Genomic DNA, 12,213 nt, shown 5'->3' on the forward strand with positions numbered 1-12,213 from the left:
AAGAAATTGGGAGAGGGAGATTAAGCTGAAAGTGTAGTTACAGGAAGCTGTCAGCAGTTCACCATAAAGTTTTCAGTTCAGAGTGTAGGAGGAAGAGTGAAATACAATGTTACCAGTTAATTACTTTTTCTGTAGAAGGCTAGCAACGTGTGGCAAATTACTTCAAATGGATTCATTTAGACAGTTAAAGCAACAAGTAAAACAACACTAAAATTATCTGTGCATATTTGAAGGCATTCACTAAAATTCACAGAAAATATACAGAGCACTTTAAAAAAAATCTTTATTTATGACTCCTCTTTTCTCACAGTTGTGTTCAAAGGTCACAACTCAGTGCATGCTCTTCCTAGAGGAAATACGACAGCAATGCTAATGTAAGTATGGAGTAAGAGGCAGCATTAAAATACAACAGACATTATGGAACAGTTGGGACTGTCCGCATTAGTCCAGCCAGAGCATGCCTGAAGTGTAACCAGTGTCCAGCTTTGTGAGATACTGTCATAATGTGCTGATTCTGAAGACAGGGACTAATCTCTTTCACTTCCTTATGAAAGCCTCAAGGGCTTTGATTCTGCAGAAAAGATGCTTCCCAGAAAACCATGGGTAAAGTAAATGGGTTAGACAGCTGGATTAGTGTGTATATGTATATGTTTATATAAGAGTTCATTATGTGACTAAAATGTGAATCAAGTAATTACTACTTGTTCACGGCAATGAAAGTGCAGTAAGGCTTCAATAAGCCAGACACCTGATAAAGTAAAAGCACAGCTGTTATTTTTTTCTGAAACTGTGCCCAAGAATTAGCAGAGCAAATATCAAAAGGAAAAAGTTCTGTACAACTGAGCTCATGAACTGAGCCTGACATTTGAAATAGTGGCTGATAGAGCTGCAAACATTGAGGACCACACAGAGTGAATAAAGAGGTAGAGAAGCATGCAGAAAGATGAACCAGATCATGCAACTATGCGCGAACAGCCTGGAATGTCAGAGATAGATAGAATGTAATTAAACCAAGGCAAACACCAAAAAATTAAGATAACAAATGCAAACATACTAGGAAGCAAGGAAAAATCAAACCAACGAAGATACCTATGCAAGCAATGAAAAAACATGACAGATGATAATAAAATCAAAAGGAAAAGTAAAAAAAGCATCTGGTTATGAGAACTGTTTGATTTGTAGGAAATATGTAAGGTCTGTGGGAGTTAACTAGTCAGATACACTTGCAGCTTCTGGCAGATTTGGCAGCTGATCACATCCTCCAGGTTCAGCTGGAGGACAAGATTTTACAGAACGAGATTCTCCTTTTCCTTTCACATCACATCACTGTTCTTCCTCTATAGAAAGCATCAACCATCACCTGCCCAGAGGCCAAAATAATCACTTCACAGGTGCTTCATTTGGACTTCTCATTTAGGCTTCTAATTTACTGTTTAGTTTTCTTTATCCTAGGGCATCACTAAGACACCAGCAAGGAGCAAGAAGGCTTGCTGCAGCCCTCTCTGAAGTCATGGATTGCTCTATGCTCATTCAGTACAGCCAGCTAGCACAGCCACCATCAGACAGTGGATCATAAGCCCCCCAGCCTCAGACACACCACCAGGCACCAGTGCCTGCACTGCCCTGAAACACATGCATGCGGCTTCTCAGGCTGCCTTGACATCCCAGGGTGTGGTTCTCAGAGAGGCACATCCCAATTGAGAGCATTCCGGATTCCTGCCAACTCTGATGCTTCTGCCTGTCAAACAACTGTGAATTTGAGAAAGGTTCAACACAAGCCTTTGGCAATTTTTCACAGCTGAGTTGATGAGTGGGTGAAAGAATGGGTCACAACAGAGGGCACTCACAACATCTCTGCTGTAGCCACTGAAAGCTAAATTCAGAAGATGCCAACCACATAATTTGAAATATAATTTCTGTACTGTCAGAAAACAGCACAGATCATTTGGTATTTTTGTTGTTGTTATTAATATTGGCAAATGTCTATTTGTTGCAATGTTTTATTCAGGATCTTTCAAGGATCCTGCTGCAAATTGCAATCATGAACACCCCCAGCACTTCAGATTGACTAAAAGCTGTGTCTAGATTTTTCATGTGGACAGTCCATCTCCATACAGTTCCAAGTCACATTTTCCAAGCTATGGAAAGATGCTTGTATAGTAGACCTCTATTACATGCTTACTGACATTTAGCAGCCTTGTGCCACTCAGACTTCCCCATCCTAGGAACAGCCAGTGACAATATTGACCTTGATGGCTTCCCATGCAATGGGAATCCATGCCTCTGCCATAATAGGAGCACAATATACAGCTCATCCCTGCCAGACATGCTGAAAGAAGGGAGACGATACTAGGAACTGCTTTATTTAAGCTGACTTAAATCTCCAAACACAAACCCAGCTGCGGTGCACTCTTCCTAACTTTTCAGTTCATAATCAACATGTAGATCAAGAAATCTAGCCTGAAAAATCCCCATCTGAGCAGCAAAAAAATGTACCCATACTGCAGGAAGTTTGTGTGGGCAAATTATACGGAGCCAGGACCTTAGAAGACAAACCCAGATGTGTCAGCTTGCTCTGGCACTAGTGAGACCGATCCCTAAACCAGCCTGGAAGAAATCACTGCTTCTCCATCTCTTAGGTCTTCCCAAAGAAGATTCCCTTGCGTGAAGAAACTTTCTTGATAGAATATTTTCACTTACATTGAAATCATTATAGAAATATGAGTAAAGAGTATTTTTGTTATCACCAAAGATTCACAGAACATTTTGGGTTGAAGGGACCTTAAAGATCTTCTAGTTCCAACCCCCTTGCTGTGTTTAGGGAGACTTTCCAGTAGGTCAGGGTGCTTAAAGCCCCATCCAACTTGGCCTTGAACACTTCCAGGGATGGTGAATCTGTAACTTCTCTGAACAACCAGTGAATCTGTAACTTCTCTGAACAACCACTTCCAGTGCCTCACCATCCTCAAAGTGAATAATTTCTTCCTTATATCTAATCTAAACTTATCCTTTCAGTTTAAAGCAATTTCCCCTTGGCCTATCACTACATGCCCTTATAAAAAGTCCCTTTCCTGCTCTTCTGTAGGCGCCGTTCAGGTACTGGAAGGTGCTATAAGGTCTCCCCAGAGCCTTCTCTTCTCTCAGCCTGCATTCATTGGAGAGGTGCTCCAACCCTCTGACCATCTTTGCAGCCTCCTCTGGACTCACTCCAACAGGTCATTAATCATTAACAGATGTCAATGACATCATCATCATCTCCTGGTGCCATAAATACCCCATGTGATACTGGTCACAGAGGATCAGTATCTACAAGATTTTAATTTTCTTTTCATCTGAGGTATGATGTAGATCATGCAACTCCTAAAGCAGGACCATGGTGTCACAAAAACTGCGCTGAAAAAATGTGCCATTTTTTCTAGCTTGAAACGTGCAATCCATGCATAATACAACAATTCATGCATTACACAGCACCATACTCCTTCTCTATTCTATTCTATTCTATTCCACCATTGTTACACTCATAAATAAGTATAGTGACACCTGTCCTCGGTAAGTGTCAAACAGCTTTAATTGCATCACATCACCATGTAGCACTTGTTCTGAAAAAACAGTATTGAAGGACACTGATGAAGTGCAGTACAGCCCACAGAATATTTGTATGAAACCTTCAATTTTCCAGCACTTCCTGATTATCTTCTGATTTGAGCTGTGTGTCCCAGCTGAGCATTAACATTGATTTTTTGATTTAATTACAGACACTCTGGCTTCGAGAGCTGTGACATGCTGAAATTCAAATGAATAGGGCATGCTCTGGCCTCCTAATACATGCTGTGCTGATTAATCCAATCCTGTTCTGATTTTCTGCAGTGCAGGATACGTTTATCCATTCCCCTTCCTTCACAATGAGTGCTGTTCACAATTTGCATCCCTGATTTACCACTGATTAACCATATGCCCCACATCAGCTTTGTGTACTTCACTGAAACTGTTATCACAGAAACCTGTTGCTGTAAAAGGAACAGGGGCAGTAAGAACAAGGCAAAGGGAGGGCAGACAGGAACTCCGCCTGTGTTTTGACAAAGGATTTACAGATTTAGATTTGTATAGGCTGCAATAGGCATATATTCTTCACAACATCTTCATTCTTATCCTTTTCTTTTGAGAGCACATGTGGTTGTATTACAGCTCAGTTGTTAAGAACCTTTACTTCATGGACAAAGTAAGTACATTACATCCATCCAGTGCCAACTCATGGAAGGGGTAAGAAAGAGATGCTATTCTCAGCTAAAGAGTACTGACTCATGTTTCATACTCTAAAATCACAACCAGACCCCAGCATACCAAAATCTACTCTTAGTCAATATTGCAACAAAGTCATGTTCAGGAACATAGCTATAAAAATGACATCAGGAGATTATCACTGGTAGAATTTAATCACTTCTTAAAGTTGAATATCCATTTCCTCCTTACAGAACAATTAATGCATAAAAAAGCTGAGGGCAAAATTTTGAAAAGTGATTCAGAACCTTTTTCAGAAATTACCTGTGAATCTTCATTCAAAATGGAAATTGAGTTCCCAAATTACTTATGAGTTTTTGAGAGTTTTACCCTTAGGGTGTGAAACTACAATTACAAAAAGGTTCCTGTTTAAGCATCTGAGTATTAGATCTTCTCAGATTCAATCTGTTAACTGGGCCATGGCTCTTTTTCTCTGACCCTACAACACTGTCTTCAAATTCCTATTTACTAATCACCAAGTAATTAAGTCATAACTGTTTCCCTAGGCAGCTGTTCCTTCCTCACTTCTGCTTTATTCTCCCCATATGTCAGCTTTATAAAGAATTGGATTTTAGACTTTCAGACAACCTTTTAGCTGATGAATTCCCACCTTTGCTGTCTGTAGATTTATAGGACTTTACTGCCTAACAGCTTTTGTTGATGCAAAAAGAAGAAAATCCATTTCAAACAAGAATACACAGGTCATACTGTTCACTTCCCTAATGTGTTTATAGGGATCACCCTGTCATTATTTTGGGACAAAATCTTTGCATTTTTCACTCTTTATTTCAACAGTCTAATCTGCTTGGGGTCTTGAATCATACACAAAAAGCAGATTTAAAATACGTTAAATGATGTGTAAATTCAGTAGTTCCTCCTTTAAATTACAGTAGGCTTTATATAGCAAGGAGGTGTGTTAGTGTGTATAAAAAACAAGCCCATCAGCTCAGAAGGTGTTAGCAAAGTTACTATCAGAGATTTACCAGTCTTCTGCTGAAAGGCTCTAATTATAAAGTCTTTCAATTTTGCTCTTTGAAAACATGCTTCCTTGTAGTTCACAGCCCACCTGTGAACTTTTGAAGAGCCTTCCTGTAGAAAATTACAGTGGAGGGGAAAAAAGAATAATATAAATCTACACAGAAAACATTTATTATAACATATCACTATCATATATAGGCAGCAGCAATAGTTTATTCAAAAGCTCTCTCTTGTCAGCTGCGTATTTAATTTGTGGACTAAGCATCAAATGATCATCAAATGATTACACAAGTGCTACATTACTGAATATACCACACATTCAGGACTGATTTGCTTATACAAACAGAAAATAAACATATTAATAGTGTAAACAAATTATGTAAGACTTTTATCCCTAAACAGTCTGCCTTGCTGAAACACTGAAGCTGGCCCCTCGCCACAGTCCTCTTCATAGGAATCACTTCAATATTACATTTAATATTCAACTGCTCAGAAAACATTTTGTTCTTTCTCTACACAAAATCAAAAAGAAACTTATGCTTCGTATAGTGTCAACACTCAGAGTAACTTCTACAAATAGAGAATCATAGCACATCCTGAGTTGGAAGAGACCCAATAATCATTGACAAGAATCATTGAGTCCAGCTCCTGGCCCTACACCGGACACCCCAAGAGTCACACCATGGGCCTGAGAGCATTGTCCAAACTCTTTGTGAACTCTGTCAGGCTTGGTGCCGTGACCACTTCCCTGGGGAGCCTGTTCCAGCACCCAACCATCCTCTGGGTGAAGAATCTTTTCTTAATACACAACCTAAACCTCCCCTGGCACAACTTCAGGCCATTCCCCTGGGTCCCGCCACTGGTCCTGAGAGGGAAGAGATCAGTGCCTGCCCTTCTGCTTCCCCTCATATGAGGATTTTGAAGCCCACAATGAGGTCTCTCATCAGTCTCCTCTTCTCCAGGCTGAACAAACCAAGTGACCTCAGCCACCCCTCATAAGGCTTCCCTAATTGAGTGAAGATGCTTCTTTGATTATTTTTAAAATATTCTCTCTTCAATACTGTTCTTAAAGCCAATCTAAAATCTAGGGATTAATCTAGTTCTTATGAAATTCTCTTACTGCCACTCTAAATCCTGTTTCTCAGAGCCTTCTACTCCCAGCTGCTGTCAAGCAGCATGAATGGATGCCTGAAGAGCCCAAGTCAGTCTTATGTGGAGTGGTTTAGGGAGCTGAGGATTTTAGCCTGGAGGAAAGGAGGCTCAGGGGTGACCTCATCACTCTCTACAACTACCTGAAAGAAGGTTGTAGCATGGTGGGCATCAGCCTCTTCCCCCTGGTAACTAGTGGCAGAATGAGAGGAAAAGGCCTCAAGTTGCACCTGGGAAGGTTTACATTGGATATTAGGAAAAACTTCTGCACCAAGAGGGTTGTCAGACATTGGAACAAGACTACTCAGGGTAGTAGCCTCAGCTGAGTTACCAGCTCTGGAGGTATTTAAAAGATGTGAAGATGTGGCACTTAGGACATGGTTTACTGGTGGACTTGGCAGACTTATGTCAACAGTTGGACTGTTGGTTGGATGATCTTAAAGGTCTTCTCCAACCTAAACAATTCTATGATTCTATGACTGAAGAGTATCTGAAGATGTATATGTTAGACTGTAATCTCTATGGGACAGACATACTGTGATCCATTGTTTTTTCCAAGCTGGAGTGCAGGAGTTCACAATTGCTGCACAACAGGTTGTGTACATCTCTACCACTTACCTACTTGGCATTCTCTCAATTCAATAGCAAAACCCTAAATCAACTGAATTCTGAATAATTTTTAGTTAATGGGTGATTTTTAAGTGTTTTCTGTCACTAGATATATTTCAGAAATTAAAGCAAATGCTCGGTGAAGGTTGCTTTGACACTAATTAGTAAAATTCCTTGAAAATATGTAAAGCAAAACTTTTGTTTCAGTTCTAGTCATTAGACAAAAGTGGTCTTATTGGAACCATCTTGAGGGACAGTTGCAAAGCTGTGAGATCAGATTGTATATCGTACTCCTCAGGGGAACATTATTAAAACAAAAGAAAAACCTGCAGCCATGAGATTTAGATGGACTGTTTGTGCTAAGAATAAACACAGATGTCTTCCTGAGTCACTGCCTGGATCCAGGCATGCCAGATTAACAAAAATTAAATTCTCCTATCATTACAGACAAAACACAGATAAAGAACCTACTTCATACTCTTGTAAGCCAAATATCATATACTTAAGAGAATATCTGTTGCATAACAGCAGTAAATTTAATTAGCTTGTTTCAATAGTGAATTTAATTATATTGTTTATCTGTGAACATTTATGCAAAGATATATATCTTCACATTTGCATCTTGACATGACTAATGAAAACACATTGTTTTGTCTGCGACTAATTCATTTTCACTTAATATGGCAATGACTGATTAATTTCATTTTCTGGTGTGGAGGCCATCCTGGAATATAGTCAATGTTCCTTCAGAACCTCTGAACTTAATTATCTCCAAATAGAAGGCAGAGAAATGGATACAATTTTTCTCTCTCTTTTTCTCTTTTCTTTATCTCTGAAATTACCTGCTGTGTATCAGAAGATTTTTCAAAGATTTATGGCAAAGTAAATTCTACTCTTATTGGTGCCCAATTCTCAACAAAAACCTTGCATTAGTAAGGCAAGTAAAATTTGTTCTGGAAATGTCTGTTGGGATTACATTTAGTGTAATTTATTTAAACTAAACTAGAAAAAAAGATCACCTACATTTATAGTTGTGGTCCTACTTTTTTTAACTGCATATAAAATTATGACTGGCTTCTATGGAAGTTTTAAATGTGCAAGGAATACAAAATGATATTAAAGGATATGGGCCATTTACTTAAGAGTTTGACTCGATGATCCTTGTGGGTGCCTTCCAACTTAGAATATTCTGTGAATTTGTGAATCTGTGATATTAAGTTGCTCCTCTCACAAGAAATAGTATTATGAATACCAAATAACTACACTGGCGATGAGATCTCTTGAATTTTGAGAACATAAATTTACTTGTGTCCTCTCAGCATGGAGCAAAGGTAGGTCTTTTCATTGAATTTCTAATTGTTTAAGCTTTCCAAGACTTCCCACATCATTGCCAAAGTGTTTTACCATTCCACATTTATGGAATGTAATCTCAATTCTGATACATTACTGAAAAATAGTAAGTCAGGTATGACGGCTAAGTCACTAAAATCAAGATGGCTGCATGAAGTCCTAATTACTGACATGAATTGCAAAATTTGCACTGACTTATACAAGGACAGAACTTCACCTGTGAATTAAAAGATTATTGTGTGGATATTCTGAAGCACTCCCTTCACACACACTACCATAATTTGGAAGCTACACAAATGTGAGGAACACCACATAGAAAATGAGAAAAGGTAGCATGCAAGAAGAAAATTTTTCTAACAGTGCTAGCTTTCCAAAATAAAATATTATTTCTAGACAATATCCAGCAACCTATGCACTAACTCAGCCTTCTGAATTTTTAGTTGCCCAGGCTCAGTACCCCAGAAGTGACTGGAAAAAATGGAACAATATGGAGAATTGTTTAGATGTGAATATAAATAGCTTTTAGCTTTCTTAACAAAATCTTAAGCAAGCAAAACTAGTTCTAGGTCAAACAACATTTTTTTTCTGTGTGTCATTACCAGTTTAGAAAGTTACTTTACAGAGCAAATTTTGACTAAATACATCCTTTTGTGAGGGGAAAATAAAGTTTCACTTTCCAAACACTCAAAAAATATTTTGGTTGTTTCAACTTTTGTTTTCAATTTTTATTACTTTAGCCAAACCCATCTGCTGAATGGTATGGATGCCCATACAGGGATCGTGAGTTTTTTAATCTGTACTGCATCTTCTGCAAACAGATATAGTTAGCAAAACTGCTGTTCTGATATACCCATAGTATATCCTCAATTTTAGCTCCACCCTATTTAGAATTTTCGACAATGGTTAAATAAAAACACGCTGAAAAGAAACTTTACAGCAACTCTTCTTTCATATTATTGTCAATACTGAGTTGGAATGAAATGCTTTACATGTAAAAGTGATTTCTTTAACCAAAATATTTCAGGTACAGAATGAGTCATAAATCACACAACTTCTATCAAAAGAAAGAAACACTTCACATAGAACTGAAATACATCTGATTAAAAAAATACATGTTTTTATAAAATGTGATTCTGATCTCCACAAATTATGCTGCTTGTAAGAAACTTTTAAACAATACTCAGACCATTTTTAGATTCATACATTACCAGCTGTCACAGACTGCAGCCAGCCTTGCCCCCTGAGGTTTTCCAAATTCTTGTCTTTGCTACAGAACATCCTACAAGCTTGCCAAGAGCTAAAAAGCCGCTGCCCAAATAGAGTAGATTTATTAGAAAAGCTGAAGATGTTTATTGCAACGACCAGTTATTTTCCCTTAAATATCCCATTGTTCTCTCACTGAAATGTACTCTTGGTTGCCAAAACTTTTACATATTCCTGCTTGCTGGGTTTTATGAAGAACCGACTTTTAAACAGTAGCTGCAACGCTCTTTTAAATCAGGAAGCTCCACCAAATGGATATTCTCTAAGGGTGATGGAGTTTCTGAACTTTATCTTCACTAGAGTATTTTGTCAGACAACACAGTACTTACTCTGTATAGAAGCTTAGTCAGGAAAACTTCCTAGCAGGATATTAATCACATTTTTACTATCCTGTTGCATCCTCCTCTCTGCCAGGCAAAAGACCACACATATCCTTCCAACTGCTGCCTGGGGACTTCTGAGCAACATTCATTATACTTTCATTGAAGTGACCCCTTTGTCCTCTTTTTAGGGCTCCCTGCCTGGTACCACACATAGGAAGATAAGCAAAGAAACAGAACAGATGGCAGCAACAGATGCCATTGCTCATCATAGGTGAAAGGTTATGGCTAAATTCACCATCCCACAACTCCCATGTTTCCCTCAGTCCCCCCACCACACATATTGTCACAAATACATCATCAGGAGAGGAAGCTGGTTACACTGCATCCTCAGGCCTACACATGAATCTTCCAACTCACAGCAAGGCCAACACCTCAATGAAGCTTTGAATCCATGTTTAGAATTTAAACACAGCTAATTAAAATAAAACCAAACTTTCAAATATTTTCTACTCCTTGCTTTACTTGTTGCAGGAACAACTGAGAGCAACTAGAAAAACGACACACATATTTTTTTCTAAACTTTGTGTATTTGCGAACATTTTTGTACAGCAGGTTTCTCTTTTTAATGTGGTCAATTAGACTGTTATTTTTAAGAGGTTTATTATAAAGCAATATAGAAAATAGAAATAAATGTGTTAACAAATTCAGGAGCACTCAGAAGCCTAGCATTTGAAACTCACATTAGGCACTGATTTCTACTGTACATTGTCTCCATTACTACTCTTTAATACACAGATAACACATATTTAAGCTAAAAGCACTTTAGAACTATTTGCACTGTCCTAACAGCCAGCCACAAAACTGGAAATGAAAAATAAAATACGTATGTCTTCTGGGAAAACTCTTCAAGAATACTGCATGATGCCACCAGCCAAAAGGCAAATACCAAATTCCAGTTTCCAGCCAAAATGCCTAGGAAAGACTAAAAGCAGAGGGCAAGCCTTAGCAGCCGTAGTTCACCAAGTAAAATATTCATATCCTAAATCAGGGATTTTCAAACATCTGATGTTTGTAGAAACCTAAAAAATTTTCAGTGCAACCTCCTGTAGAATTTATACAAACTTTTTTCCTCATCTTCTGTAAGTGTCTTAGAAGTTGTTCACAGACCCACCCCCATTAACTTTCCATGAATTCCAAAGATCACATGTCAAAAGCCACAGTTAGAAATTCAGCAGCCAAATGAACCATCTTTTAAAGCTGAAAATAAATAGATTTAGAAGACAAATTTGTGAGAAAAAATTAAAGTGGGGGAAAAAAACCAAAATTAAAAAACACATACACAAAATTTCTTTACTGCATGTCAGAACGTCCAGCAAGCTTAATTTCTCAAGGCCAAACCCAATTGTCTTCATCCCACAGTAAGGTCAGATCTCCAAATCTCTTGTAGCCTTAATGGACTGGTACTGAAAGTCAATGGCAAGTCTCATGCCAGCTCCAGAAAGCAAAACTGGGAGTGGTCAAATCTCCATCACCATTATGTCTCCATCAAGTAACTCCTTAAATCTCCATGTCTGTTATTTTAACAGCCAAATGTCTTAAACAGGAACACTTGAGCTATGAAGCAGATCTTCCACAGATGGGTCCAGATCCTTCATGCTGACTCTGACTGAATACTGCACTCCTTACATTCCCTCCTAGGAAATCTTCTGCAGTTCCCAAGATAGCTGATTTCCTTCAGCCAGAAGCTGTTTCATACACATGTAACTGTGGGAAGTGCTATGACAAATTAGGATCTCTGCAGTGTAAAAGTAAGTATACCTGACCAGAAAAAAATAAAATAAGAAAGTAAAAGAAAACAGAAGCAGCAAAAAGCTCAGTATGAAGCTTTTACTCATAGGAAGAAAGTATCCATACAATAATCTTGGATTAGCCCTAAAACCTAGAAATAAATTAGATGTCTGTCTCTGAAAACATTTGTTTTCCTGGTGCTCACTGAACTTTTGAAATATAGTTACTTTTGCACAAATCTTCATATTGTTCACTTATTCAATTCATCTGTGTTGGTGATAAAGCCATCATAACTTACCATTTTCTATAGTCTCAGAATTCAACATTCCACTCCATAAATGTCAAATTGGAAAACACTTAGGCAACAAAGTGAAAACTCCCTGAATACTGTTTATCAAAATAGTAGGATCTGAAAATGAATTCAAATACAGAGCATCTGCTGCTGTGCTGCCATAAAAGTTCACAGCTGCATTAC

The 12,213-nt window shown here is 38.2% G+C and overlaps 1 protein-coding gene across 4 annotated transcripts in view; it reads right to left on the bottom strand.

The window, feature by feature from the left end:
* Positions 1–12,213, bottom strand: part of TMEM200A (transmembrane protein 200A) — a 52,711-nt gene that overhangs the window by 17,577 nt on the left and 22,921 nt on the right. The window contains exon 1 of one of the 4 annotated variants that reach the window (XM_010401827.4): positions 11,290–11,781. The exons of the other annotated variants lie outside the window; for them this stretch is intronic. The gene's annotated coding sequence lies outside the window, so the exon portion shown is untranslated. Of the gene's footprint in view, positions 1–11,289; positions 11,782–12,213 lie in introns of those variants that run through there. 4 annotated transcript variants of the gene reach the window in all.

Source organism: Corvus cornix, chromosome 3, assembly GCF_000738735.6.
Source record: "Corvus cornix cornix isolate S_Up_H32 chromosome 3, ASM73873v5, whole genome shotgun sequence".
Lineage (NCBI taxonomy): Eukaryota > Metazoa > Chordata > Aves > Passeriformes > Corvidae > Corvus > Corvus cornix.